This window comes from Macrobrachium rosenbergii, chromosome 3, assembly GCF_040412425.1.
Source record: "Macrobrachium rosenbergii isolate ZJJX-2024 chromosome 3, ASM4041242v1, whole genome shotgun sequence".
In the NCBI taxonomy this organism is placed as follows: Eukaryota; Metazoa; Arthropoda; class Malacostraca; order Decapoda; family Palaemonidae; genus Macrobrachium; species Macrobrachium rosenbergii.
The window spans coordinates 43,398,977-43,406,476 of NC_089743.1; the positions used below are offsets into that span (position 1 = coordinate 43,398,977).

General features: G+C 36.0%; 1 protein-coding gene across 1 annotated transcript in view; it reads right to left on the minus strand.

The window, feature by feature from the left end:
- The window catches only part of LOC136854726 (calcitonin gene-related peptide type 1 receptor-like), a 1,171,018-nt gene that overhangs the window by 957,188 nt on the left and 206,330 nt on the right, over positions 1–7,500 (minus strand). Inside the window, exon 3 of the mRNA XM_067131316.1 lies at positions 6,309–6,357. The gene's annotated coding sequence lies outside the window, so the exon portion shown is untranslated. The remainder of the gene's footprint in view (positions 1–6,308; positions 6,358–7,500) is intronic.

Below are 7,500 nucleotides of genomic sequence, written 5' to 3' on the forward strand. Positions count from 1 at the left end.
TTTTTTCTTGGTCATTATGTGTCAAGGGAGTCCTGGCGTTACTGTTTCTGAACATAAGAATGCTAAAGGCGTAATTAATTCAGATTTCGAAAAACCCAACCATTGCAACGTCTGTTTCCATTCATAAATTACCTTCATTTATGTCTAGAATTAAAAGCAATCTCATTTTTAACAGAGGACTTGAATCTCCGAATAAAGTAAATGGGCTGGAAAGTAATAAAAATATATTAAAGCAAATTTCTTATATGACTTCATTTCTTATCATTCTGCCAAATATGACGATTTTATTTCATATTTCGAGAATGATAGTATGAGCTTCCTCACATTAAATGTTAGATCCTTTCATGTGGATAATTTACTGACTTACTTCAGTTTAAATGAGGTAGATGTTATTGATAAAAAAAGAGAAGAAATCTCAAGATTTCATCGGATAATTTCTTTCTTCATTGACAATTTCACCGACATTGATCTCCGTGATCGTTATTTTCTTTTTTTTTTTATAAAAATTTGCGTTGCTTTGTTGTATTTGAATTTTTAGAACAGATCCGATGCGATCATTTAAACAGACTGCACTACGACAGAAATTTTCTGCTATTATTTTGGTGTCACATTCCTGGGTCATCTTTCAACGTCAATTAGGTTGTGTATAGGCGGGAAGAACAGAAGACAGCAGTGAACAATTATATGTTCATTGGATCGCAGGATCGCAGTGAAAGGCAAATATTATATGTTTAGCAGCTAATAACTGCGATCTAAATGACAGTAAATGTTATGTTAGTTAGTATATAACGCTCACATGCTGTTTCTATGGTTGCTTTTGACAGACTGTGAAGCTATGTTGCATGCACTACAAAATACCGCAAAGATTTTCGTTGCCCATGAAGATATTTTGCTAAAAGTATCGAATTTGATCCATAAATGAATAAATCAACAGCTTAAAAAGTCATGTGAGAGTAGAAGAATAAAAAATGAATAGATTAAAAATAGATTTTAAAAATCTGTTTAAGCCAAAATAAAGGACTGAATACGCGATCATTATATTGTATGCATACGCACAAATACGCAAACACACATATACAGGTATGAACATCACACACACACACACGCAGCACATAAACAAACAAATAAGTTACAAGTAGGAAACTACAACAGTATATCAGTCAGTAAGAATAACAATAAACAACTGAATACCCCTCACCCCCCTCCCCACCCCCTGTACCCACCACAAAAAAAATTGAAGACCACTTCAGTCCAGTATCGTATTTAAGTTTATGATAATAATAAAAAAAAGACGGCACCACTCTTTTCCCCTTCTATTTTTCCACCTTTACGGTAGCTACCTTCCTCCTATCAACTGGGCTGTGAGTAGCAATTTTACTTTCCCCGCCTCTAAGTGGGAGTTTCCCCTCGGGTATAATAACTATTTCTCCCAGCGCAGCATGGTCAATATAGTAAATGACCATAAAGAGACTTGCTGTGGAAACTCGACTTGGGGGACTAATTTTTATGTAGATATATTTTCTATAGAGCGAGACCGATAGGCGTGAACTAGGGAGACAGTTGTCGAAAGTCAGTTTTATTGGTTTGAAGTGGTGCGGATGTACACATACAGACACACAAATATATATATATATATATATATATATATATATATATATATATATATATATATATATATATATATATATATATATATATATATATATATATATATATATATATTATTCATAAAAAGGGTGTCACATGCATTTTTAGACGAGCAATTTGGAATAGGATGGGTCTGTTCACGAAATTGGTAGTTGTCTTGTGCTACAGAAAAACTTCCTATGGATAAAGGTATATTTCATGAATAATGAAAAGAAATTACATTTTAAAATTCAATACGAAGAACACATTAGTCCAGCAACTCGAGCTTGTGCACACTCATCCCTGAGACGTTCTCCAGCCTGTCTGTGTACATGCCTCCTAGCATCTACCGGAAACATCAGAAATCTGGACTCATCGCCAAAAACGCCATGGTGCCAGTGTTGTACAGTCAGATTCCAGTGTTGACGGGCCCAAGCCAGACGGTCTCTTTTATGTCGGCGGGTGAGGTTTGGTCCCACAGCACATCTACGGGCTCTGTAACCCATCGCTACCAATCTGTGATTCACTGTTCTGGTACTGGCCTGGTACTTACCGTGAACGTCCTGATGCAACCTGCATTTAGCCCAGATTTCAACCCCATAGAACATTTGTGGGATCAATTGGGCCGTGCAATTAGACAAAGGGACAACCAGCCATCCACCCTTAGAGAATTAGGGCAGGCTCTCTTGGAAGAATGGGACAGGATACCTGCTGAGAACCTTACACAGCTGGTGGACAGTATGCCACGTCGCCTGCTAGGCGTTATTGCTGCTCGCGGAGGTCATACCCACTATTGACTGTAGATATGTAAATAAAGTTATTGTAATTTATGTACATGCGTTTGACTTGCTGATGTGTCTGAGAAAGAGGTTCAGATGTGAAATATGAAAGGAAGTGAACATTACTTTCTTCATGCTAATTTTAGTGCATGGGTTTGTTTGCGACTAATGTGTCCTTTGTATTGAATTTTAAAGTGTAATTTCGTTTCCTAATTCATGAAACATACCTTTCTCCATGGGAAGTTTTTCTGTAGCACGAGACAACAACCAATTTTGTGAACAGACCATTCTATTCCAAATTGCTCGTCTAAAAATGCTTGTGACAATCTTTTCGGCGAATAGTGTGTGTGTGTGTGTGTATATATATGTATGTATATATATATATATATATATATATATATATATATATATATATATATATATATATATATATATATATATATATATATATTTACATAAATGTACAGTATATATATTATATTATATATGCATATATATATTAGTATATGTGTATATATATATATATATATATATATATATATATATATTTCCGTATTTGATATATATATATGACATTACAAAATATATTTACAAGTGTACACGGGAAAACGTAAAATGAAAACAAAGGAGAATACCAGTCTCTCTCTGTTACTGAGGGAAATATTACTCACTCTCTCTTAAAGGAGTGTCTTTCTCTTCTATACATATCATGTATACACAACACATATATTATATCCTGAGTTCCTATGGATTGAATAAACTATATATATATATATATAAATATGATCCCTTGAAATGAGATATATATTATATATATATAATAGATAAAAGAATAATATATATATATAATAAATATTATAAGCCGATGCAAGAGGCAACATTAAGCCAATACGCTATTCCTTTATGGTGAGAAAAAGACAATCACAGCTATAGAAGAATGTATATGGATTCGACGGATATATTCTTTTATTGCTTTCCCTTCAATGAACTTAAAGATAGGATAATATCCAGTCCCTGGAAGAAGTCTGGTTAAATTATTCCGTATAAATGTAGAATTCCATTTTGAAACCTGACGCCTAACTGGATGAACTACCGGAGAAAAAAGCCCTTCTAATACTAGGTACAGGTTTTTGAAGATTATATATACATACTTGCAGGCCGAACTGTTCCAACAGGTCTACATTCGCTTAATTACTAAGGAAAAGTTCAACCAACAGCGAGACAGAAAAAGGTGGAAATGTCATTTGTATTTATATTTATGTTTATTTTCTTATCAAGTCTAATTTAGAAAAAAAACTGAAAAAACTATGTAGTTTCCCCCCCAACCGGGATCAATGCCAAATATTATCTGATATATGATATATCCCTGTTAATCCCTGTACAGTGAGAGAGAGAGAGAGAGAGAGAGAGACGATTCCAGATGGTGAGAGAGGACAATCCCAGAGAAGAATGAGAGAGATATATTCTTTTATTGACCCTTAAAGAGAGATAGATAAATCAGACCCTGAAGAAGTCTGGTTAAAGGAGAGAAAAAAATAGAAACCTGAGCCTAACAGACTGACAATACTGGGGAGAGGTTTTTGAAGATTATATATACATACAGACTGACAAGGACTGTTCCAACAGGTCTACAGGCAGAAGACTAGCAAAAGTTCAGAACAGACACACAGAAAAAGGTGGACAATGAGATTTGTATTTATATTTATGTTTATTTTCAGACAAACAATGAGACAAACAGACACACAGACAAGACAGGCAACCGAAATGAGAGTTATCTGAATGAAAGATCCCTGAGAGACAGAAACAGAGAGAGAGAGAGAGAGAGAGAGAGAGAGAGAGAGAGAGAGAGAGAGAGAGAGAGAGATATTGGTAGACCGGGGAGAGAGACAGATCAACAGACTGACTGACAAGGAGAGAGAAAAATAGAGAGACAGACTGACAAGGGGAGAGGCAGATAGGCAGACTGACAAGGAGAGAGACAGGCAGACAGACTAGCATGGAGACAGACACACAGACAATGAGAGAGATAGGCAGACAAACAATGAGACAGACAGACACACAGACAAGACAGGCAAGGAAAGAGAGAGAATGGAAGATAGAGAGACAGAGAGAGAGAGAGAGAGAGAGAGAGAGAGAGAGAGAGAGAGAAGAGAGAGAGAAAACACATACAGGCGAGGCATAGCCGTGAAACGCCATCACAATATAATCGAGTACTGTCTAATCCAACACACATCTGTTGTCCATCCTCTTAGCCTCTCTGAGACTAAGCCCAGGTGAGCAGAAAGCCTCTGGCTGAGAGGCTCTCGAACCTGCCAGCCAACCTCCCCTTCAATTCCATTTGCTCCTTGCGCTGTTCCGTAGGCCATACTTTCCTCGTAAGTCCTTCTGATCTTATAATACTATGTATAGCACCAAGGGGTGACAGAAGCTGAGTGAGGGAATATACGAGAGATATGTATCCCCAAAAAATTATTTTCTTATTCACTAATTAATTCATCGTCTTCTTTTGTATCATGGAAAAGGGTTTCGATTTTTATTTAACAATTAATTCATCGGCTCCATTTGTATCATCGAAAAGGGTTTTGATACGATGTACAGCAACAATGGGTCAGAGTGAGGGATTAAACGTGAGATATGTATCATCAAAAAAAGATTTTTTCATTCAATAGTTAATTCATTGTCTTCGTTTGTATAATCGAAAAGGGTTTTAATTTTTATTCACTAATTAATTCGTCGTCTCGTTATTAGTCTTGTTTGTCTAAAAATGATCTTATTAGACGATTAATTAAACTCGCTAGTTTGTGCGTTGTTTCTTAAAATAAAAAGCAATTTTCTGAGTCAGTGATTAATGAATAGTGTTCTCGCGAGTGGTGTTTTTGTAACGAAACTCTGAAATAACAAGTGAGTGTTATTTCACCCCATTATCACATTTATCACCAATCATTTGGAAGAGATGACAGGAAATTGATCTCCTTTTACTTAAAAAAGATTTTCTTTTTGATGAGCTTCTAAATTATACATGATCTAGTTTCAAATTTCCTCACTCTACTCATGCATAACTTAACCCTCACTTCAAATAATAATGATCAGAGATTCCTCAATCCACTCCTTTTCATAATTTACAGCCATCAGCTATTACCCACCATTTTCACATCCCCCACCCCCGGCCCCACCTTATGCAAGATGGGCTGGATAAACACTGTTAAAGTGGTGTTAGAGAGAGCCTCAACATCCAGGGAGCTAGAATGGAGTGGAATATAAAATTTAGGCCAAAGGCTAAGCGCTGGGACCTATGAGGTCATTCAGCGCTGAAAGGGAAATTGAGAGGAAAACCTCTCACTTGCACTACGAAACAATTATTAGGAGAGGGTGGAAAATAAGATGGAAGAAAGATAATATGAATGGAGGTATAGCAAAAAGGAATAATAGGGATTGCAGCTAGGGGCCGAAGAGACGCTACAAATAACCCTGAGTAATGCCTACAGTGCACCGCGTGAGGCCAAGGAACTAGAGAATGTGGGTAACATAGAGGTGAAGGGGTCAGCGTGTGGAAGGGAATTATACAAACTGCGCATCAACCTTCTGTGCATGCTCTCTCTCTCTCTCTCTCTCTCTCTCTCTCTCTCTCTCTCTCTCTCTCTCTCTCTCTCTTTGCAATTTCTGAAACGCATACTCACAGCCGTTCTGAATGATGGAAAGATGAAAAAGGCAACACTGAGGCAGTTGACGTTGTCCATTTTTTTTTTTTACCGGGGTTCATCCACGGCTCAGAAATTCAAGTTAGGAATGTAACAGCGATCGTTGCCTTGTCCTTTCTCGGGAGCCACCCACTTATTGAAAAAGATCCTTATGTTAGAGAAAATAAATATTGAAAGAAGAAAAATCCTCCACTCGCTCACTTACCTTCTTTTCACTGCATAAAAAACGACGGAGATCTGTCTCGAAGATTCACCTGCGGATTGAACGAGATATGTGTCAGTTAAATCATGAACTAATCTCAGAAAAAAGGTAGATTTCATCTAATCTATGGACTTCAAAGGATCAATGATTTATAAGCCCCAATTCTCGGTTGGATTATAAATCACCCAATGGGTATTTATAGTCGTTTTTCATGACTATATTACGACTGCAGTCATTTGTTTATCCTTTTTTTGCTTAAAGGGGAACGCGATGAATTATTCAGGTGAATCTTCTAGAGATTTAGAATAGAAGCTAGTCTTCATTCACGTCTGTACATAGACAAAGGTGCATAATCTACGCAAGCTAAAGCTTATGAACAAGAAGTAAATTATACTATTTATGTCAGTGCAAATAATGTAAAAAAAAAAAAATTTCCTATTTGCCTTATTGCAATACTATTATTTTTAGAATATTTCTTGAAAGCAATGTGAAGGTTAATATCTAAAGGTATAATGACGAGTATGTAGTAAAAATAGAATACGATATGCTGAAGTAATGCCAATAAAGAAGTAAAGAATTACCTGCTGAAATAATGTCAATAAAAAAATAAAGAATTACCTGCTGAAGTAATGCCAATAAAGAAGTAAAGAATTACCTGCTGAAGTAATGCCAATAAAGAAGTAAAGAATTACCTGCTGAAGTAATGCCAATAAGAAAATAAAGAATTATCTGCTGAAGTAATGCCAATAAAGAAGTAAAGAATTACCTGCTGAAGTAATGCCAATAAAGAAGTAAAGAATTACCTACTAATGCCAATAAAGAAGCTGTGTTTTTTTAAAGTGGTTGGAAGTAATGCAATAAAGAAGTAAAGAATTACCTGCTGAATAATGCTAAGAAAATTTTCTGCTGAAGAATGCCAATAAAGAAGTAAAGAATTACCTGCTGAGTCTGCCAATAAGAAAATAAAGAATTACCTGCTGAAGTAATGCCAATAAAGTCTTACCTGCTGAAGTAATGTTAATAAAAGAAGTTTTGATTTAAGTAATGCCAATAAAGAAGTAAAGAATTACCAACTAAAGCAGCTGTGTTTTTTTTACGTGGTTGGACAAGAAAAATCTCTGCCGAATCTATTTTGGAGAACGGAAACCTCTGCGAGTCTGCTTTTCACTACTGTCGAAGTCTCACGCATCCTTTT